We start from the raw sequence: 24,172 nt of genomic DNA, 5'->3' as shown, positions 1-24,172 counted from the left end.
CAGACCTTTATCTTATCTCTGATAACACCCAGTAGCAGATCCTCAATACAAGAGTTCTTGGTCACAACATTCGTGATTTATGCGTAAGTTTTAAAAAGTGATTTAGGACTTTTTTCTATTCCATCCCTATAGCAGTCAAAGAGACATTAAATCTCCTCTCAGCTGTCTTAATTCACAACCTGGCACATTAACACAAAACTTGTCATTTTCACTTCAGCTTACTGCCTCAGTCTGTGACCTGTGACAGATGTGTGTTCTAATTCGTGGTCCCTGCTGCCTAGTGACTAATGACCCATGGGAACAGTCACCTCTTTAGCCACTGCTGCTACATTTGGCAAGGACTGTGAATCAGAGCCCTAAAATTAGGGGAAGTGCATGAACCTCTCAGTGCATCAGGTTGTGATTACACTTCATGTATGTGCATAGGCTTCATGCACATCCTCCCCCTCTAGCTTGTACACAATGCAACCATCCCTATGTTTTGGAAATATTTAACCTTTCCTTTAAACCATTCTGATAAATTTATTCTTACTTAAAAACAATGACTCTGAAGTGTCACAGGTGAATTTACTACTAAAAATGTCCTCTCAAAGAGTGCAGTGCATTTATTTCAGGCTCATGATCTTCCTTCCTTTCTCACTATGCAATCTTTATTATGGTATTCCATGAATAATTTTGGAACAGGAACACGAAAGGGGCAGATCTCCAAGAATGGCATTGTCTGCATTCACTCTTGGATGGATTTTTTAAAATTTATTTCTTTGTTAAAAGATATTTCATTCAGAGAATCCCTGCTGAGATTTTTATTGCAGAAAATTAGGGATCATAAATCGTCTCTCAGAAAACTATAAATCCAGAACTATTGAAGCATTCCATGGGCAGAGCTTGGCTCTTTGATGAAATCACCCCTTTTTCTTGTATAATTTATGAGCTTTTTTTCAGCATGGGGGGATTTATGCTTTTAAATTGCTCACCAGGGTTTTATTGAATATAATTTGCTAGCAAATTTATATGAGCCAAATATATTGCATTTTATCCACAATTATGAGCAATAAAATTGATGGGGCTTTACTTTTCATTTTCTTCTGGCAAGCAGAGGAAACATGAGTTTATCCTGAATTAGGAAAGAGGTTTCTCAGGGATACACGTGTACAATTAAAATAGAAAAGAGTGCAGTCAGCAAGGCAGAGGTGCCATTTTGGAAACTTTATTTGGTATATGGGAGGAGGTGAGCTAGATTTCTCTTGCTCCAAAGGAATTGTAAAACACTGAGGAACTGAGTTAAAGCCACTGAAGCCTATGTCACGCATCAACTTCTGCAGGGTTTGAATCACATTGTTGGGAGGGAAGGTGTAGATAAGCTGTCTAAAAGTGGCTGTGTTTCAAGGTCCCCTTCAGTTCCATTTTCCTGTGATATTTTGATTTTCATTTGGTTCAGTCTGATATATTCAAAGACACAAACAAAAAACCTGGTTTAATGCTACTTTCTATGATTTATTTGCTTTGTCTAAACAGCATTCATTTCTGTATTGCTATTTTCCTTGAGGATTTTTGTGATTGACAGAAAATAGGAATAAAATGCAATGTATCATCAATCTTTTTAAAGCTTAGAGTACCATAAAGTCCTTCAGTTCTTGACTGGGCTTCTCAATGGTCTCTTAACACAAAGAGAACAGGACATTTTTCCTAATATTTTTTCCACAAAATAAAACTCCTAAATCCATTTCCCTCACAACATAGTTGGATGCAAATCCTGCATCTCTCTTTTGAGTTAGAGCATGACAACTGAGCGCGCACCAGACCAACATGTGACAGGGTATGCGTATGTGGCGGGAAGAAAAATTAAAGTGCAAGGCTGTACCTGAGCAGAACGTCCCTGCTAGCAAGGCCCTCCTGCCCAGAGCTTTGTGCTGTGGACGCTTATCTGCAGCCCTGCAACTGTCCCTTTGTCTGTTGGCTTCACAGGTTCTGAATCATGCCCCCTTCATAGCAGTAACAAACAATTATGGTGGAGCTCGCAGTGAGACTTGCAGTAAGTGATGTCTGGGTGAAGAAATGCTTAAGCTGATTTAGTTAAACTGAGGCAAACTGGTTTGTAGACACACATTACAGTGTAGTTTGGAAAAAGGCTAAATGTAGCTGCTCTGAAATGGAAATAATATGGTAGGAGTTTGAAAACACCTGTGCTACTGAGCAGACCCCATGCCCAAGAAACAGTAGTACTGCAATATGCCTCCCTATCTGCACAGATACAGAGGGACACAAGCAGAACGATCTTTGTCAATGCTGGATATTGATACGTGCCTTTGGTTTCTGTTTTGAGTACAGAACATGAGGGCACAGGGGAGCCACTGAAGTTGCTCAGCAACTCAAGAATCATTTGACGGATAAAGGCACAGAATCTGAATCTCCTAAGGACCCAAGCCATCTTCCACCAAGCTGCACTCTCTATTATGAATTTTTTCTGCATTCTTTCTCTATAGTGCAGCCCTTCTTCATGAGGAGGTTTGGAGATGAACAGATGGGGAAGGCAGGCAGCCCGAGCAAGTGTCCATAAGGCTGGAGATGTCAAGGTTTGAGCAGAGGGCACCACCCCCTGTCCTGGACTTCTGTGTCCATCAGGCTGTCCAGAAGTTGGGGGACTCACCTATCCCTGTAGCCTCACAACTGGAGGAAAACCCCCTTCTGTCCTGAGGGAATTGTTCAGAGCAGACATCCTAAGGAAGATGCTTGTAACTTTTTTTCTCCCTTTTTGGCCTCCTCCTTCAGATTTTACAGCAGGAGAACACAATTTGGCACAGAGCAGGTACTCTGAGGTTTTCTTTGCACTAAAGGAAATTAAAGCTGCAATTTCAAATGGGCAAATCAAAGGAAATTCAAAGATTAAGACCCATATACTCTTCCAGCCATTTGTCCCACAACTGTTGGTATGGCCAGTGTGTAAACAGTGAATATCCTGTCTGCTCATGCACGCCCATTTTTTTGCCATAGTTGTATTATTGCTTAAACATTCTATGGGTTTTGTACTTAATGTACACAGTGATGAATGCTGGGGCTATAATAATGAAATATGGCCTTCTTAATGAAATTTCAGTCCCAGCTCATTTCAGTGCTGACATTGAGGTGACTGCAAATAAACACTTTCCAGAAGAGTCAGTCAAATGGCTGCATAAGCGATTTATCAAATACCATAACATTTAAATAAATAAAAAAGAAGTATTTGAGTGTGGTGTATTACTACCTGTGTTTTTGTTCTCAAAAACCCCACTCCTTGCCTTTCTAATAGTTAGATACCCACTGACAGAAAACTAATCTCTATGCAGCGCTGAGAATTTTATCAGATTTATCTCTGACTGTCAGATCAATGTGTAGGAAACAAATGGAGTCAGCAACATGATTTAAATTAGAAGTCTAACAATTTACAGTCTCCACTGGTTTCTCATAAACCTTATTAACGTTTGGCATCGTGTACCAAGGAACTATAAATAACATTCCAGAAGAACATTTATATCTGCTTAGACTCTAGTTATATGTCTTCAACACAGCTTAAATAATGTCAGTAATACCTTCATCATGAACAGGAAATGAAAAAGTTACCCCATACATGTTTTGTCTTTTAATCAAATATTATTTTCTCCTTAGAACTGCAGAACTGTTTTATTTCTTATTTTATTTATTCAAAACTTATGGCTACAGTTTCCACTTGTTTTTCTAGATCTCAGTAGGGACTCCTCCCAGCTGAACAGAGCAGCGCAGTTTCCCCCCAGCCCTTCACAGTGGTTGCTGGTGGAGGCCAGGCTCTCTCCTCAGAGCTGTGGGCAGGGGCACTAAGAGTGCCTCTGGGCAGAGACAGCACGAGGAAGGAGGGTGCCTTCACTCATTCCTTGTGGTTTTAGTCTTCTTTCTTCCTCTCATTTTAGCGTTTTCTCCAGATTACATTCAACAATCTGATTTCCTTTCCTAGAAAAATGGACTCATTTTCTTTTCCATTCCACACCTCCAAACACTCCTGTCCAAAATTCAGTTTTGTTCTGAAATCATCTGTTGCCAGTCTGCTGTTTTGACTGCCACAGCTAGAAGACTAGTTCTTCAGAAAAAGATGCAGAGTTGCTATCAGTTTCTGAAGCACTGTGCTTCAGCCAAGCTCTGCATATAAGAATTCTCACATAGAGTGAGATTCATTGGTCCAAAAGTCAACAGCTACACCAAAAGATAAACTTTTCTTAGAGTGGGTATTTTGTGATGTAACTGGCATAGAATCTTGCTGCTGATAGCTAGTAAGCAGACAAGGCAACAGAGAATCACAGAAAGTTATGCATTATGTGTACAATAAAGGCAAAGAGATTAAAATATGAAAAAGGTTAGTGGTGAGGAAAATAACAAATAGTGGAAAGAAGCAAAACTCCAAGAAATATTGCACGCATGGACTTCATAAAATGTGAAGTAATTCTTACAGATGTGCAGAGTGCATTGATCTAAGCTAACTTTGGAGACTTACAGAGTCTACTTCATTTATTGTCAAAGAAAATAATTAGGTGTGTTAGGAGAGCACTTGATCTGCTCTGAGATGTCTGCCTTAGGAAAAGGTGAATAACACAATCGAAGTGACTGTTTCACCCTATTAACTACGCAGAGAATTTGCACAATTAGTCCAGGTGTAGCAGAAGGGATGCTGCATTGCTCTCAGTGCAGAGAGGAGTGTGCCAGCCTTCCACCATGACTCACTGTGGAGAGAAAGGACAGTGGTCTTCACAGCCAGAGCTTCACAAGTATCAGTGCAGCAGTCCCTGGGACTTGTGCCAAGTGGTATACAACAGCTCAAAACACACAGTGGGAAAGAAGCTCCGTGATGGCATCTTACAAACAGCAGCTCAGTCTAGCAGCTTCTTGGGATTGTGCATGGTTTAGTTTAGCGAGACGAAACTGGGGAAGAGTTGCATGGCTGTAATTACACTTGCTCCTTTTCAAGGCATCCAGATGCCAGATCACCTGGTGTAGTAGGACTCTCATGGTGGCCTCTTGTCTTTCTTGCATGGTCCTTCCCATGGCAGAGAACCTCAGCTTTCCATGTTTTCTCTCTCCTTTCCACTCCACTCATCAGCCCTACCAATACTTTCTCTCTCCACTCATCTGCTGCATCTATTCCTACGCAGACTTTTGCATCTGAGAAGCAAACTCTGCTGGCTACCTCTTCATACAGCCACCCACTCTCCCTCTCTCAGGCCAATGGGGTGGGTGAAACCCTTTTCTAAAACACTGAAGAAGTCAGCACAGAGCAGTGAAACTTCAGTTGCAATTTTTGTTTTTAGCCTGGCTCCCAACAAGGCACTTAGGTTCAGAAGGGTCTTTGAATTGGAAAAAAGAAGTGCCAAAGGCAGTAAATGAAAGAATACAGACGAAAATTTAAAAGCCACATAAATGCTCAAAGAAATATTTCAAAGAAGTGGCAATTAGATTTAGCTGCTCAGAATGATGTGACAGAGTTTCAAGAATAGAGATACTTGACATTCAGTAGCACAAGAACTGGTGGAAATTAGTTCCAAGAAAGTCTAGGCACACAGCAAAGTGTTTCATCACCTACAGAAGTCAACTGCAAGAAAAACAAAACCGTTAGCTTGACTTTCAAACAATACTTAGCAGCTGATTTATTGACATGATTTTCCAGAAAATGGACAATGCTTATGAAGACATTGGGAAGCCTGTTTTATAAATTATGTTTTCTTTGAGCTTAAAGAGATGTAGCCAATTTTCCACTTTTTAAACAAGCTCTGCTAGGGTGTCCTTTTCTTAGGTCTAAGAATTAAAATCAAACAAAACAACAGCTTTATTGTAGTGTGTGGTTTAGCAATAGACCTGGGGCAACTACTCAATATTAAATCTCCACAATAAAAAATGAGAAATAATTACACACTTTGTTATGGAAATTATACATGATCAGTTTATTAGAAGCCTCTGTGAAAATAAATCTGAGTACATGGTAATTCACTTTTCCATTACCAAGTACTCACTGTTGCTAATTGAGGGTAATCATGTTCTGCACAGGAATCAGAAATCACTGTTAGTTCAAGGTCTTGTAGTCCCTTCAGCTAGGGGGAGGAGGAGTTTTGTCAGAGTTGCTTTTTATTTTTGAAAGCTTTATTTATTTATCTCTCTATCTCTCTATTTGTTTATTTTGTCCAGAGTACTATCATTATTAGAAGCAACCTTCTCTAAAAAGCCCTCCAAAGCAATGATGCTGAGTTTGGGCAGCCAGCACACAGGAGAGAATTGTGCAATTTTTTAAGTGCCTAAGTTCCATTTATGAAAGGGATTTAAGAACCTAAGATCAACTACCCAGCTAATGTCACATAACAGGTTACCATGTGTCAGCTAAACAGCAATACCTTTCTATGTGTCTGCTTTCAGTCTGTGGCAGCTCTGAACTTACCTCATAACGAGAGGTTTAAATTAGGTCAAGTTACATTGCATTTGTATACAGACATTTACTGCCATTCAGCTTTTGTACAATCTCTGGTAACTCCAGGCTGGACAAGTTCTAGTAACCTGACCTTGTGTTTGATCTCTAAGTTCCACTCAAATTCAACAGGGCTTAGTAACAAAGGCAGTTCTGAAACTTTTACTCAGAAACTGGCAGTTATGTGTGAAGCCATGTCTGATTGATTTAAGGAGAACCTAGCAATTTTAGGAATACTAGAGTAGGCAGCCTGTAAAAGGACCACACTAGCTAAAGGACCTGCTTATCATCAGATAATCAGTCTGGCACTGGTTTTTACATTATACCGTGAATCATAGAATCATTAAAGTTGGAAAAGACCTCAAAGGTCATCAAGCCAAACCATCAAATCATCACCACCATGCCCACTAAACCATGTCCCTAAGTGCCACACCTACACATTTCTTGAACACCTCCAGGGACAGTGACTCCACCACCTCCCTGGGCAGCTTGTGCCAGTGCCTCAACATTCTTTCTGGGTAGAAATTCTTCCTCATTTCTGACCTGAAACTACCCAGGCACAAGACAAAGAACCAGAGAACAAGACCTCGAGGAACACCTGAGATATTTTAGAGCAGCCAGTGTTTCTTTGATGGATCACCTGTGAGTTGTTGATTGTTTTTGTAACAACTTTTTCTGAAATTCTGGACATTTAAATTTTTTCTGTAAGAAAGTAGACCAGACCTTTCATAACACTGCCATTTTTTCCAGCATCAACAGAACAACAGTAGTTGGAAAAAAGTGAGTGCCTCTGATTTGAGTGAGTAAAAGTCATCAGAAGAAACTGCTTTACTCAGAGACAGTTCATCCTGGAAGAATTTCCTTTCACAGAGGTTACTATAGTCCTGCTGGCAGTACAAGCTCTGATGGCAGATCAGATTTAACAATTCCTTCCTTCTTTGTCACATTGTTTGGCTGGATATTGTGCTTGTGGTCTGCCAGCTACCCAGAAATGCTGTATGAACAAGAAAGTGGGAGGTTCTGCAAAGCTTCCAATGCACAGACAGTCTGCAGATTTGCACAAGGAGTCTTGCACCTGGGGCTTGTTGGGCTTGTAGTAAATTCTTCAGTCAATTGCTATCCCAACTGGACTGAAGTTAGGACATTCTGGACTGTGTAAGGAAGACCTCATTATGCTACAAAACACATATGCATCTGGAATGGAATTCTGTATTGAAATGAGAGAGACTGAATATGAACTGATTTAGTGTGAATGTCAAAGGTTTGCATCAATTTTAAATAACTGATTCTCAGTCGATGTGGATCAAGCAGATTAGTATTAACATACCAAATTTAGAAACAGGGCAACTGACATTAATGTCCAGTAAGTTTAAGGTGTTTAAGTTGTTGAGTGAGCACTTTAATGGCCTACAGTGTATCCTGCTATCCAGAATCTATACAGTCCTGCTCAGATGCTGGTGCTAAGAATTATTCTAGTCCTGTGCCATACGGCACACAGGGAACCAATGAGAAGAGCAAGGTGAGAGTGAAGGAGTTTCTAATTACTGCTTGTGTTTCCCCATGTCTAGCCCAAACTTCTGGACTAAATACAAAGTGAGCTGTCAAGGAAAGGCACTCACGCCACATGCTGGAAGCATCACAAAGCTTTGTTGTCTGTATAAAAATCGCTGCACATGGGAACAATAACTCTTTTTTGAAAACCAAATAACTACTCTGATCTAAATCAGTCAGGCCTGAGAAAGACAGAAAATCCACCCCTCTCAGGAAGCACTCATTGTGCAAAGGCTAGCAATATAACAGAGAATAAAAGAAAGCATGGTGTCTATGACCTGCCCTTCACAGAGATATAGGTTTTATGGGTAAGCTGTAGGACCTCTTATGCCAAGATTTTTGCCCAGAAGCAACATCTCTGTTGGAGATACAGCTCTGTGCAGGCAGAAATCTCCAGCAGGAGGCCAGCTCTCCTGGCTGATAGAGCATCACCTCAGAGCATCACCTCCTGCCTGTTTAGGCCATCCCTTGTGCTCTCTCACCTCCATTCTTAATTTCCAAAGTGTGACAGTTTGAGAATTGAACTCAAGACAGTAATTTGTAGAAAGCTGTGAAGCCGCTGCTGTTTTTCATATATGTCATGTCAAAAGGTAACAGAATTTCTCTGTTAACTTTGCAGATTCCAACTGCAAAATTATTTGAAGATAGCTAAGTAGATCTAAATAGATCTATTTGATGTTTCTGTGCAAGTGGAGCTTTAGAGGCTTTTGAGAGCAAAAAGCCTCTAAAAAAGCAAGCCTTGGAGAGGAAGGCAGCATGTTGGAAGGCCTGTGCACCTCACAGACAAGCAGCAGAGGAAGACGTTGGGCAGGACCCTCCCCTTTATTGCACATCTCCCTGTGTAACAAGCCAACTGACTTCTGACCATGACTCTCAAATGCCACTAAGATACATGTCAAAGCTAATACCAAGGGCACGTGAAGTCAGAGAGATAGACCTCAGCTTCTCTCTCTTGCCAGGGCTTTTCCTGTCAGGTTGGTGCTGGGATACATCTGTGGCTGGCTATGTGTCCCCCATGCACCCTGAGCAGCCCCAGCCAGGTCCAGAGATGCCGTATGCAGGACCAGCATCTCCTTGGTTTTCTTCAAAAACAATCAGCAGGAACAGATGAGCCTAGCTAGCCAGGGCTTGGACAGCAAGGCACCAGTCCTACTTGAAAATCCTCTGTGGCAGGGGCACTTTATGCTGCAACAAGACAGATAAAAATGCTGAATTGCCAATGTGGTGATTCTTGTGGGCGAATGTGAAGGAGGGAAAGAGGGCCAAGGGATTGTCGTGGAGCAGCACAGAAGAGCTAGAGAGAGGGGGATCTGCAGCTAGACTCTTCAAGGTCAGCCATCAGTGTGGTTATCATTAAATGCTGCAAACAGAAGCCAGAATAGAACCACGTGATTGGATTCTGTTTGCTTGTTTGTTTGTTTGTTCAGCTAGCATCTGACTGCTTCCTCCTTACTAAACTGGCCAAAATCTACTTTGTATGTAGCAAAACCCCAACAAAAATCTTGTGTTCCGATCAAAGCCATTGACAGGAAACAGTCAAAGCACAGGCTACGCTGCACGCAGCTCCAGTGAGCTCTGTATCACATGTGTGGGGGTGTATGTAAACAAAGTCCTCTCCTCATGATGCACTGACAGCTGTGAGTTCCATGAAATACGCTGCTCAGGGAGCAGTGCTGTGCTGACAGACACACATGGTGGCTGTGGGATCAGTTGCAGGATGGCACCTCTCCGGGCAGGGCTGTGTGCCAGTTGCCATGCTGAGCCCTGTGTCTTGCATCTATTTTGTTCATGTATGGAAAATACAGTGTGTAGGATTTAAGATTTTTCCTAAATAGTAGCATAAAAGGTGATTATAACAGGTCCACTGCCTGGTGGTTCATAGTCTCCAGGTGAGGCTTCCACTTGGCTCATTACTGAAGTACAAATGGAGATACAGCGTGTCTTGCTGGACACAAGAGAGGCCTACACCCAGCTCTCCCCCATCACCACTTAAAATCCTCATTTGGCTGCTGTGGACTTGTCTTAAACTTTTCCCAAATTCCTGCTAGTTCTTTGTGCATAGATGCACCTCTGCTCGCCCCATACCATGCATAGCAAACTCTACCATGCAGTTCTGCATAACCATGCTTCATGGCCAAAGCTAACTAAACTTCCTCCTCAATATAAGCAGCTGTACTGTGCCTGTGTGGTGCCACTGGATAAAGCTACACCTGCACCTTGAAGAAAATCCTAGACTTGGAGCCTGTCTACAGCTCTGCTTTGCTGTTTCTCTGTCACAAATTCCTCTCCTTCTTCATATTCCCCCACAACATTTTCCCTGTTCAGCTCCCCTTCATTGGCAATACATCCTCCTTTGCTGCCTTGACTCTATTGCTTAGAGGAATTCATGCTCAGCTACCTGTTTATTCTTAACTCCTTTCTTCATTCTATTTATTTTGCTATAACTAAATCCATAGTCTGCATCTGACTGATGGAGGATGAGAAGGCTGTGTTTCAAATGACTCTTTTCCTCCTTAAAAGAGTGGTGTTTTATAGAACTCAGCATGAGAGTTTTGATGCTGTCTAGAAATTTCCATAGAACATGTTCTGTATCATCTCATTACTGCTCAACTATTTGTCGGTTATTATTAACAAATTCGATTATAGTGGGTCAAATTGTATGTGAAGTATACAGTGTTCCTTTTCTCTTATTCCTCCAAATAGCTATTTGTGCCAGTCATGTACTGCACTCTGAGCCAACAACAGTCCCAGAACTGCCAAAAATGCAGTTCAAGCTGAAGTCTCCCATATTCTTGATCTTTCTGCTTGCTCCCTAGCCAAAATCCTCAGCTTCCCTTTGAATCACCAGCTCCCTCACCCCCATGACATGCTTGGGCCCATGCAGTGCACTGCTGCCTGCCCACAGCCCCTTCCCCAGCAGCAGGCCCCATAAGTAGGATAGGGCTTTCCAATTTGCTTTGTGTGGTTGCTGATAGTCTGCTCTTTTAAATGGTGGGAACCACTGGTGGAGAGGGGACAGCCAAATGCTCAGTGCACCCATCATGGGAGCAGTGCTGGCAGGAGCAGAAGAATGAAAGAGAGTAGAGATGTTTTGGAAAGAGTGAGATAAAAAAAGCACAGAACATAAATGCATGAAGATCAAGCTTCCCAGTTACTGTGAGCTGTGTGCTAGCCAGCTCCAGCACCAAGCCTTCCTCCACAGATGGTCAGTACACCTGCAGTGCTCACACTTCTCAGTCCTGCAGCTTTCCAGGCTTGACTCAAAGTAGATAGCCACCAGAACACCTTTCGTGGCTGATGGCAGATGGTGATACCAAGACAAACTCCGCAGCAACTCTCCAGTTGTGGATGGCAGATGGTGCTTCTTGAACAAATTGAACTTTTTGTTGGTTCAGCAGGCTTCCACAAGTTCAGCTGCTATCACAAAAGTAGAAAGGCAGTACCACAACAACTCATTCATTACACACTATATGTTTCACAAAAGCTTTATTAGTACATTTTTAATGCAGATGCACTAAGACTTCCTGCTTGATGGCTAAGTATATCTTTGTGGCCACATGAACATACTTTTCTTCAGGTACCTCAAATCTGCAGGTATAACAGAAGAGTTGGACAATATGTCTGAAGGCACCTCTTTTGGCCTGTTTTTTGCCCCACACTGATGTGTTCCTGTGAAATGCAGTCAGTAATAAATCCGTGGAGTTCAGCTACTGGCATTTTGCATCCTCTCATGCATGCAACAAATATGCACCTGTTCTTATCTCATGGGCTACGGTAGCATGAGACAAGGGACAGTGTGTCCATCATGGATGAAGGTGGGGAGGACTCCAGGGCAATGCAGAGATTAAAGGAACTTCTCCTAGGAAGTTAAGAGAGTGCCTAAATGGTTATGTGAAACACATCCAAAGTTAGTTCAGCCTTTTGGCTGATATTTTGCTACAACATCTATGATGGAAGTCAGCATTTCACTTTCTTCAATAAACACCACAGTGTAAAAGCATTGTTCTGAGTTTTTGCTATTACTGTCTGGAGTGTTGGTTTTTATGGTGCCATATGCATTTGTGGTATGGACAAGTTATAGTTGCTGTGGGAATGTTAGTAATGAAATTTTTAAGTTCTCAGTGCTTAAAAATCTCAACTGAGTTATAAAGGAGGCTTGTTTGCATTTCATTTCCTTAGTTAAACACAGAAAAATAATTCCCACAACCTTCTGTGGCAAAAATTGCCAAACTAACACCCCTTCATGTTAAAGATCTGTTTGACAATTCTTTTCCTACATATATCTCATGTATAACTCTTTACTGCAATGATAGCAAAAAGATTTTGAGTAGGTCTGGGGAAATGCAGTGCCTTTCCTGCCATTATTATCTTCCCTTTGGTTCAGTGTGGGTCCTGGAAATGTAAAATTGTGTTTAAGGTACAGAGGGAGAGCCTTCTGGTCTTAGACATACTTGAGCAGCTCCCCTGATCTATGTGTTTTTGGTGTTGTTTCTTTTGTTTGTTAGTTTGGATTTGACCATCTGTTAAAAGACACTTTTGCTGTCTATCCATTCCTCTCTCTCACACCCCCAGGTTTACTCAGTAAGGAGTCTAGAGTGCTATTGGAAATCTGGATGAAGATGAGGTAAGAGTTAGAAAACTCCAGGTTTGTATTTACTCTATGTAAGTCTGTTACACCAGATATATGTAAATATCAAGTCTGTTTGGGGAATTACAGAGGAGATTTTTTTCCTCAGAAAAGTATCACATTTTTATGTTTTAAAGTGCTGGTTCTGTCAGTTGATCTGCCCTTCCCCTTTTCCACTAGTGCACATTGCCTGGCATTCATCAGCACCCTCGTCTTGTTCAGTGGGACAGCCCAATATTATATCCCTAGCATGTACATCAGTAAAAGGTTTTGTACTCTTATCTCTGCACTGAGATTAAGCAGTATCTTATGGGTGTTTCTTCAGTATTCATAACGGTAAACGAGAGGGAAATTTACTGTTATCACACCCCAATATTGTTTCTCTGGGAAATCTTCTCTTTGGGGAAGATTTTTGGAAAGTTTCTGATACTTTCAGTTCAGATCTTCTCTCCTCAATTAAAATTAGCTCTTAATCTCCATTATTAATCTTTGTTTGTCAGGAAAGCAGTGAGGTACAGGGTCTAAAGACCTAAAGGCAACCACAGATCTCCAAGAAAATAGTTCAATTTTTTCCCCTATCAAGGAAATAGTTGCTGAGGCAGAAGCTGACCAGGGTATCTTTTTCAAGTTAATCTTGTGTCCCTCTGGACCTCTTTCCACAAAGTAGATGACAATAAAGGACTTAACTGCAGGCAGTGTCTCATTTAGAGAGGCACTTTGAGGCTCCCTCTGTATTTGAAAGCAACATCAATAGGAACTGTAGGCTAAAGTATGTAGGGTGCCTAATAAATCTGTATTTTAGAGGCCAGGTACACATATGGCAGGAGTGCATTTGTAGGAAAACAAAAGTATTTGTCAAGCTTGAAACAAAAAATGTTATTTTGCACTCAGAAAAGACAAAAGCTTGTATTCCTGCTTCAGACACATTTCTAGATTGCATGTACAAAAAGCATAACCACACTACTGCTTTCCAGTCTATTACAACTGTAGTCAGGCCAGATCACTATAATACAAAGTGCATGTGAAGAGGTGAGATGGGCACTTGATATTCAAGATATAGGCATATGAACAGGAAAAGACAGAAAATATATGGAGACTGACGAGATGGAGGGAAAAGGGCATAGCCTGAAGTTAGCTGAGGAAGTGAAAAAGATGAAAAAAGTGAACGACAAAACAAAGAAGAAAAGAAAGAGTAAACAGCAGAGGCTCAGTATAATGGATAAGATAACTTATAATAAAATTGCTTAATGAATAGCATTGCCATTATCAATGACTAAGAATGAATAATAAGATGATACCAAGAGCAAGAGTCTCCAATCTGCACTGTCTTCCAGAGTGCTCCTTTATAGACCCTGGCATTTCAGAAACCTGACTGTACTGAGGAGATTGGATAGGGAACTGCGGATAACAGGTATCTCCACTACCCCAGGTCTACCCCAAAATTTGCACATTAATCACCAGTCTTGGAATCAGGAAATAAGATGGTCTGGGGAGAAAGAAGAGGCAGGGTTTGAGTGTGAATGAAGGATTTGGATGGAGAAGTCTAGGAAGAAAGAAGAGATGGTCAAATGTGGGTAACAAGGTGATGGAAATACTTTACCTTTCATTAGTGTCTTCCTACCCATATATCCCACAGCACTATACAGAGATGTAATCATTGACTATAGAACCAATTCAAAGTTGATTTAAGTAAAGAATACATATTCAATTAACATTCGTTCTACTCCCAATGAAAAGAATACTTAAATTTAATAGCCTGGGACTGATTCTTAACAACACTGACAACATCTATGTTTATTTAAACATACGTCTTCATATATGTCTTATTTTTTTTCATTTGCTGAAAATAGAGTGATCAAAAAGGGAGAGGGAAGATTGCTCCAGATTGTGTAACCAGGATTGGTTTCTGAATATGTCAGCAACTTGCTTTATATGGAAATCTGCATTTGAGAAAAATCAACAGAGTCTAAGTAAGAAGAAGAGAGAATAATAAATTCTGATTTAATTACACTATGAATAGCATTGATTAAATGGAAAAGGACAGTGTGTCCCATTTCTCTGCTTCGAGTTCTTGAAGAATTCATATTTCCTAACTGTGAATCAGCTTTTATTCTAATTATTCCCAACACAAGTCTTATCCTGGACAATGTTAACCTTTCAGTTCAGAGAGTACTAATTCTCTGTTTCAAATGTCATCTGAATTCCTACATTTCTAACTTTTCAGGGTTTCAATTACTTCTGTCCTAGTGGACTAACTTCATAAATGAGACTTACATGCTTGATTACAAAAGTGAAATTTTGTTCAGTCGAGAAGATCCTTAACTGGTATAGCTTTGGAAGTGTGGTGACAGCTCTGACAGTCAAGGATCTGACCCATAAAGTCCCAGTGGCTTACAAAATACTCTGTAAAGTCACTGTCAACTGTGTTAATACCTTAAATACCAACTGTGTTACCTTAGAACCTTGCAGAATGGCTAGGCAACTGGGAAGAATGAGTTCTAAACTGACTTCATAATCTACTTTTTTTTTGGCTGATTTTCTTTGACTCCTGAAAAATGACAGGATAAATCACAGAAATTCTGTTACATCTGAAGATGGAGCATAAAATGGAGCTTTTATCCAATCCTCTCTCTCAGATTTAATAATTCAGATAAAATGAAACAACATCCCAACCAACCCCAACTTGTTTTTGTTTCTGCAAAACCAAAACCTGAGTGATGAGGTTTTGCAAAATTCAAACCCAAACCACTCCACTTTGTCCATTATAGACATGAGACTAAACTCAAGAACTTTTATCTGGGCTCTTTATCCCCTCTGGACTTTGGTGGTTTGGCTAAAAATGGAACCTAGATTTAAACCATTCCTGATTTTGGTTGTGCAAATCATAACTTGACTAATGTACCTCTTCAAAACCAAAACCATAACATGGCCTTCTTGTTCTATCTCTAATTAAATTAAATGCTTTTAGTCCAGAACATTATGGAGACCAAAATGTACAGAGGAATATCATCAGCACAACGCAACCTTTTATTTTATTCATTCCCAAAGGATCTGATCCTGAAATCACAAAACCTTCTTTCCTCATCAGACCATACTTGTGGGCATTTGAAGACAGACTTCTGCTTTGGAGAGGGCTGTTGCTGCTTTCACTTAAAATACAGAACTAACTTTCATGGAGTTTTATTGAATTTAAATGTACCATTTCTCGCTTGTATTTTCTGGGTGCTTTGTTATTCCATGTATGTACAGGTTATCAGTTCTCTTCTATTGCAGGAGGAGCTGAAGAAGAGCAGAGTTGTCCATGACACTTCTAACAGAAGTTATCAGGTGTTTTTTTTCCTCCAGTAATATTTTTCAGCCCTGAAGCATCAAGAAGTCTGCTTCTAGAAAAACAGGGCTCCTTGCATAGCTTTTTCTGGCATCTCTGATAGACTCTACCATGTTTTTGCTTTCCTTGAGAGAGTGTACTCAGCACTGGTGAGCCCCCACCTTGAGTACTGTGTTCAGTTTTGGGCACCTCAGTACAGAAAGGACATGGAGGTGCCAGAGCAGGTCCAAAGAAGGGCAACAAGGCTGGTGAAGGGCTTGGACAACATGCCCTATGAGGAGCAACTAAAGGAACTGGGACCGTTTAGTCTGGGGAAGAGGAGACTGAGGGGAGACCTCATTGCTCTCTTCAAATACCTGAAAGGTGATTGCAGCGAGGGCGGGGTTGGTCTCTTCTCACCAGTGACAGGTGACAGGACAAAGGGAAAAGGCCTCAAGCTGCGCCAGGGGACGTTTAGGTTGGATATCAGGAAAAACTTCTTTACAGAAAGGGTTGTTAAGCACTGGAATAGGCTCCCCAGGGAGATGGTTGAGTCATCATCCCCGAACGTGTTTAAAAACCGTTTGGATGTGGTGCTCAGGGACATGATTTAGCAGTGGGTTGTTAGGGTAGTATGGTTAGGTTGCGGTTGGACCTGATGATCTTGAAGGTCTTTTCCAACCTGAGCAATTCTATGATTCTATGATAAAAACAGCCGATGGAGTTCCTAGAGCAGTCTCCCAAACCCTCTTGTGCAAGGGTATAACAAGTTCTCTAAGGACTTTCTGTGAACCTTGGTAAACACTAGATTTCTGCTTGTGATGGATGCATGCTTTCTTAGCTTTGGCACAGTTCCTGCCCTCCCTTGCTGCACAAGAAAGGTCCAAAAGCAGCACCTTCCAACCTCTCAACTGTCTGTAGTCTACTTTGAAAAGAAAAACAATTCTACTGGCAATAGGATTTAAGGCAGTATCATGCACTCTGCCTCTTCAGCATAATGTTTTAGGGGGCCTGCAAATAGAGACACGCCTGAAAACCACCATCAGCATTCACAGACAGCTCTCCTGGAGATTTGGGAAGGGAGATCAGTGCTGCTGAGAAGCCAGCTCCACCCCGGCTCCCTGTGGAGTCAGCTCTCTCCTGCCTGAGGACCTGCTGTTTTCCCAGTAGTTATACTAGCAAACCAGTAATCCTTTTGTAAGGTTTGCATGCTAAACTCAACCTAATGCTTCACTTCATTTTTTAAATTGCATCCCATTTTCTGATGTTTTTCTTGTTTGCTACAGGTAAACTGTTGATACTTCTGTTTTTCTGATTTTTTGTTTTTGTTCATGTATAGAATTCAGTAGGCCATTCTGAAGGTATAATGCAAAGGGGAGCTTTTTGAAGACAACATTCACAGACTAATGAACTCCACTCTTTACATACTAAAACCCGTGATCTATCAATAATAGTTTTCCCTGTTTACTTCAAGTACTAAGACTTGTATCATTTCTGTGCAGCTACAAGCTATTATGAGGAGAAACAGCCCCAGAACTGGAGCAAGCTGCACATTTAACCAGATAGCTGGCACAATTACAGTTATACCACAAGTCAGTTTAGACTAAGATGTTAAATGAAACTCAAAGCCCACTGTCTTTTTTGCCTCCAGCAATGACTTTTATCCAGTATGTTCTCTTAAAAAGAAACAGACCAAAATCAAAGGACAAAAAAGTACTCCTAAAGTTAAACAATGAAACCCATGCCAGCAGTGCCTCCTTGCACTGCCTGTGAGCTCCAGAGATGATGTGGGTTTGTTCTCTCTTCTCATCCACAGTTCAGGACAGGAGGAAAAAGGAGAATTTTGTTTCATGAGAAGAACGAGAGAAGGATCTTCTTTGTCCTCTTCAAATTTAGGAAGGAAGAGGCAGTCAGGATAGGGGTAGGGGAATGGAGGGAGACCATGAGAGAGAGTTGTGCCTTCCCTTTGTCATTATGGGCTCCCTTCAGAAAATCTCACCACTTAGTTGTTAAAACAGGTAACATCTCTTTCCTTTGCCTTGTATCTTCCTATTGATCCAGACCATCTCTCTCCCAGTCTTCCTTTAGTATAACCAAAACACACTGCTTTGCAGTCGTTCCACCTGTTGGACAGTTTGCGAGACTGGGGTGGAGTAGTAAATATGCATGCCTTATGTCTGGGTCTCTTCAGTACTGCACATCTGGGTAATATTAAACAAAGCTGGGGTGGGAAGTGCCAGTATAACAAATCATATGAGCCATAAGAGCTCAACTTAGGACCTGTGCATGTGCTTTCAAAGCTAATTTGAAGCAAAACTTTTCAGACTCATACTTCAGTGTTCTCTTGCTTAGTCTAGAAATTACATAACTCCATTGCTTTTCATCCTTACGACCATACCGTTACTTGGCCTATCCTATCCAGGCTCCCAAAACAAAACTATGGTTAGCAATTCAGATAGTTCCCAATCAGAACAACCACCAGTGTACAGGTTTTTGTCAGGATGTTGCTAAAAATTTGCCCTTGTTTGGAGCCAGACCCAGCCCTAAAAGTTTATGGAGGGGGAAGACCTCAAAGCCATTGAGAACCCTTGTATGGGCCTTTACAAGTCCCTTTTGGTTGGGTTGATTTAGAACAGGCTGGGGAACATTTTTCCACTCCTGTGTCCTCCATTTCTTATTAAAATCAAACTAAGCTCCAGAGGAGACCCTGTGATGTGACCTGCAGGCAGGGCTGCATGCCCTCCCTACCCCCAGCTCTCCTGGTGTTACATGTAGATATGAGCAGTGAAGAGAGTATGGAAGAATCACTTGCAAGGGCAGTGGGGAAGAGGACAACTGTCCTGAGGGACCAGGTCAGACAGGAGTAGTTTTACAGTTTGGGTGTTGATTTTTTCCAATGAGAGAGAACTAAAAAAAGGATGTAGTAAGAAGATACTTGTGAGAAAACTCCCTTCTGAAGACAGTAGCTTTGGAAGTATTTTCAAGAAATCCAGTCTTCAGGTCTGCTTACTGCATTTGATTGAGTTGCACTGTACAGCTCTGGTCTCAAAAGATGTTAAAGTGTTCCTTCCGAGAAGAGTTATCCTTCCTCCAATCCCTCTGCCATGAAAAACAGGTTTTCCAGCATCACATGTAGAACATTTGAGGCAGAACTGGCTTGAGCTATAAAGTTAATAGCATGTCCATAAATAAGTGAATTATCATCAAACTTGCTGGTGGATCTCTTAAAATATTTATTTTTTAGGGGCAAGTTGGGTAATGGGTTTTCCTCAAGTCTTCAAGTTTTAGTGGGCAATGAAGAATGTAGAGTGGAAGCTGCTTACCAGATGTTCCACAGCCTGGAGAGATAAAAGGAGCTTGTTTTTACAAGCAAAAACAGTGATATGGCATCTTACACTGCATAAAATACGTATTTTTATTAAATCATTATGCAGTTGGAGAAATAATTTTCCATATTTCCCAGTAATAATCTGCTTCAGCTATTTTTATTTTCTATAATTTATTTATTTATTTATTTATTTATTTATGCTATTTCTGACTACTTCTTTTAACTTTACAGTTCTGGCAAACATTAAGATTTTTTTTTAATTAAAAATAACCTTCTTGACTTTATTGCTTTAGTAATTCAAAATGGCATAAGCTTTTGAAACTTTAGATAAATCTAACAAGGCTAATCTCATTAACAGAGTGCAAAATATCCTAACACTTTCAAGTTATTAAAAAGATTGGGAAATTGTTTACTGCTGAAGACATACTCAGAGACAACAGAGGATTCAGTTCTGAAGTCCTGTAAGCGATCTTGACTTTGTGCTGTACTAATGGTGTTGTAAAGGTTGACTATAATTTTTTGAGTCAAACAATTAGAATAATTTGAGTGAAAGTCTTTAAAGCAGCAGAACAGCAAGACTGTAGACTTTTCTCATAGGATGTACCATCTTATTAAAAATGTTTCATCTTTATTCTCCTGAAGTAAAAGCTTTGAAGTCTTGTCTCTGCTTTTAGGTGGCAAATATGGAAAACTGAAAAAGCAGAGAAGAAAATGCTCTTATCAGTGGCAGATTAGAACTCCTATTTTCTCCTGTCTCAAACAGAATTATCTGGAAGCTTGTTTTCTTTTTGAGTTTATAAGTTTGGCTTGGTTGTGTGTGCTTCTCTGTGTGCTGTTAGTCCCTTTTTAGCTTTTTGCTAGAAAAAAAACAACACCAAAAACCCTAGAGAAGAAGAGTAAGAATATCTAATTTTTCTGTCACTTCCCCACCATTCACTGGACGAATATTTTTTTACAACCTTATATAATCAATATCTCTAAATTTGTCTCTATTCAAAGAGGTTCTGTCCCACAGTTGCTTTTCAAAATTGCAGGTGACCACAGAGTGAAGGAAGATGTGAAATCTTTGCCATCATCCTGCAGAGGATGGAGGAGAGGACTCCAAGCAGACATAAGGTGAGAAGATTTTGCATTATGTCATCTTTAACAACACAGATAAGCTATTTGCTTTCATTATGCACTGGACTCTGGTGATAGAAGCCATAGTTAGATGAATTGATTTGCAATAACTTCCGTGCTTTTGTCTGCAAGATATAGGTTGTTTACAAAGTTGAAGCTGAATATGGCAGAATGATGCCCAAGCACCTCTAAATATTCTTTGCTATTGTGATTGTGATCAGGAGTGAACGCACAGGTCCTGTGATGCTATTAAAAACCCTGGTCTGCATGAATTCTTAGAAAACAGGTGGTAAAACCCACTTCCCAAAGATCTCTAATCTCAGGCTGGGAATGCTGTGACTTGCATAGGACTAGCTTTGAGAATTAAACAAAGCTGAATTTGAAATTAGACCTGTCAAAAAGTAGCCTGTTGCTGGTTTTGTGAATTTAAGTAATGTTAAAAGTTGCAGGTCCTTGTAGCCTATATTACAACTAACAGAAATTAGAATGCCTTGAGCCAGAAAAGTTATTCTGATTTGAACATTAAACAGTGTAGCAGAAATGCTAAGTCATGGCTTGAAGCAGTGATTGAGCACCTGGTGGGAAGGCAGGGCCAACCCAAGGGAGCTCAGGTTCATGCAATGCACCTGAGTGACTGAACGAGGTGGAGGATCCACCCCTTCCCAGACCTCATTTAAGGGCTGGCAGTGGAGGTAAGGGTGTCTTGCTAGAGTTCCATGTCTATTTGAGGTCTTTCAAAGGTAAGAAAACTTTCTACCTTTGTTTCTACATCCCTGGCTGCTGTATTTGGGCTTGTTCTCACGTGCTAGAGCCTAGGACTTTGTCACCCCCATATTATTGCTATTCTTTCCATCACATTATAGCATTACACACAGGCACTTTTTTTTTTTAGGTGAGGAAGTTTGATGCATGGTTTATATTACTTTAAGGTAGTAGATAAGGTAATTCATTTTAGTGTTAGATTGGACCATCTTAAGAGCTCTGTCAAATTTGAGAGCCATAGATTTGAAAATAAAGGTCTAGTTCCTGAATTCAAACTTGTGGGATTACGTTCTATGGTTCTGGCTACACTTAACTTGTGTGATTTAAGACTCTTGTGTCTTCTTTCATTTTTAAAACCTAAAGTTGTCTCAGCAATATGTGTGAGTGAAAATATAATATATTACTTAAGAAGATTATATAATTCTGAGATCACAGTAAGATTGAATAGCCAAAACCTAAGATGCCTACAGGGATTCTTCTTCCTTTCTCCCTACCAGTTAGAATAGAAGGTAAATTGAATGTCTCCGAAAGAACTGAAAAAATAAGAAATTACAGAGGAAAAATGTAGTTGCTGTGGAAAAAAAAAAAACCATGAGAATAACAGGAAAGATTTCATTTGAGTGGGGAAAAAGAAAAACAACAATGAAGCCTTCTTGTTGAAAGGTAAAGCCATGTGTATTTTCCACAGATGTTTAAATAGGAGCCAAACAAACATTAAGAAATAGTGGAAGATAAAAGTAAAAAGATTAGGGACATTTAAAATAACACTCAGATTAGTATTTAATATATTTCAGCTAGAAAAAAAATTGAGCAATGAAAGATTTGTATTTGCAGTTTGAGAAATCCATGAATAGCATTAGGAAAAACATACTGGATTTGAAATCACATATTAAATGACTATAGGGTAAGATAGTTTGTTGACATGTGATTCACTAGAAGTATCAAGCTTTAGAAGCTTTTTATTTTTCAGTTCTTGGTTTTCCTGGAGTAGGGCACAGTTGGTTCTGTGCAGTGCCCTGTGAATAGTGTCATATGTACAGCAGTTAAGTCCCTTAGTAATTAACAGTTGACAGCGCAACATACTTTATTTTTTTTTCCTGACTATTCCTATGAAATAAGCCCTTTCTCTGCTTCTTTGGATAAATAAGTTCTCCTGTGAAAGATGGATCCGTTTTGCACTAGGAATTGAGTAATGAAAGTAACAATATGCAGAACAATGCTCTTTAGTATGTAAGCAACACCCAATAGCTTTGAGCTAAAAGCTCAAATGCTGTTTTAGATTCTTTTCTTCCAGAAACATCTAGGGAGATTGCATTTGGGTCTGAGTCTGGCTTGAAGGTTCATTAGGGAGAGGCCTGAAGCTTCTGAAAGACCACAGGGGATATCAAAGCTCCAGCAGTGAGATCTTCCTCCACAAGGGCAAGATTTAGGTAATAATTTTCTTGGTCTCCTGGAGAGATGACTCTGTGTCCTGCTTCTCAGTCTGGTACGTCATTGTTCTGAGAGGTTTGCAGTTACTGAAATATCAATGCACTGCTTTTCTTGTTGCTTATCTACTGAACTGTAGACAGTCCTAAGAAAATGTTCTTCACCAGAGTGTGGTCAGACACTGGAAGGGATTTCTTGGTGTAGTGATCATGGCCCCAAGCAGCCGGAGTTCTAGAAGCATTTAGATAATGCCCTCAGACATAGTGGTTGAATTTTGGTAGTCCTGTGGAGCCAGGAGTTGGGCTTGATTATCCTTGACCCTTCCAGCTTAGGATATTCTGTGATTCTGAGACCCGTCTAGAGTGTATTTCCTCTTTTTTTTTTTTTTTCCCTTTTGGATAAAGGGGCTCTCTGCTTTAGTCTGAACTCATCCTTTGCAGACCTTTCCACAAGGCCCTGTTCTTTGCTGCTCAAGTTCATTCAAGCTTCTTGTGGTATGACAAGTATTTTCCTTGCCCTTCTCACAAGGCTGCGTCTGGAACATGCTGAAATAACATCCTGAGGAAATGTCCCCACAGTTAATGTTTCCAGCCTTTTCTACTGCCTTAGAACTTCCAAAGGCCCTTCCCCAGCTGGAAACCTGTAGGCATGGTATTTTCTGCATGAGGATTAAGAAGGAAATTCCATATATTGTGAGAAATACTACCTAATATATTAAAATAAGGTGGAATTTAGGCTTTGTGGGCTTAACGGTGATTCAGTGCCACAGCTTCTCAGGGGGTTATGCTGCCTCTCTGTATGCACAGACAAAGCTGTTGACTCCTAAAGTCAATGGCAGGAGAGCAGACAAAGCCACCTTCTGCTTCTGCATGCCTCAGGTGCTGCTGAAGGTAGCCTCTTTGTGAGCACCAAAAGGTAAATTCAATTACTGCGTCTCCTGCTAAAGTGAGGTAACCAGACATCCCAGACTCCCTGCTTGGCCGGAAGACCTGTGATTTTTAATAGCCATTAAAATATATATTTATTTTTTGCTGTTCTTGGCTGATCTTCTCCTTTCATGCTGATTAACAATGCTCTGATCTTTTACTGCTGCCTTTTAGTAGCATAACAGCCTTCCAAGATGGAAGAAGGCCATGCTATTCATCTAACTGGTGTTTTATGTACACTGCAATTTTTCTTGCTGCTTTTGATAGTTTTTCTATTTCCAGTTCCATACATTTCATTTTAAATGTAGAAGTACTTCTCTTAACTTCACACAGTGTGGAAAATTATTTTCTTCTATTTGCTTTTAATCTAGAGACTTGTGTGTTGCTTCTGTTTGCTTTTTGTCTGCGAATAGCAGGCACTCATGTTACCAGTCGCAATTTCTTGATACTGCTAAACATTTTTTTATTCTAAATGAAATATTCTCTGATGTGTGTTCTCTCAATTAGTTTGAAGTTGTTTTCTGTTAACAAGGAACAGCGTGACTCAGGGAGTAGGTAATGGGATGTGAAAATGTTTGCCACTGTTTTGTTTTACTGTGCCTGGACTAAGGAAGTTAATAGAATGTAACTGTATGAGAAGGGTTTACATGGGTTGTTGAGTTTACTTATT

The 24,172-nt window shown here is 40.4% G+C and overlaps 1 protein-coding gene across 2 annotated transcripts in view; it reads left to right on the top strand.

Annotated features, from left to right (window-relative positions):
• Window positions 1-24,172, top strand: part of TRMT11 (tRNA methyltransferase 11 homolog) — a 139,992-nt gene that overhangs the window by 65,920 nt on the left and 49,900 nt on the right. The window contains exons 13-14 of one of the 2 annotated variants that reach the window (XR_002437549.1): window positions 12,578-12,629; window positions 20,302-20,383. The gene's annotated coding sequence lies outside the window, so the exon portion shown is untranslated. Of the gene's footprint in view, window positions 1-12,577; window positions 12,630-20,301; window positions 20,384-24,172 lie in introns of those variants that run through there. The other variant, XR_002437552.1, reaches the window with a different exon arrangement.

The sequence above is a fragment of the Numida meleagris genome, chromosome 3, assembly GCF_002078875.1.
Source record: "Numida meleagris isolate 19003 breed g44 Domestic line chromosome 3, NumMel1.0, whole genome shotgun sequence".
Classification (NCBI taxonomy): Eukaryota; Metazoa; Chordata; class Aves; order Galliformes; family Numididae; genus Numida; species Numida meleagris.
The sequence above is the reverse complement of the archived record's forward strand: the minus strand, read 5'-3'. Positions and strand labels throughout refer to the sequence as shown.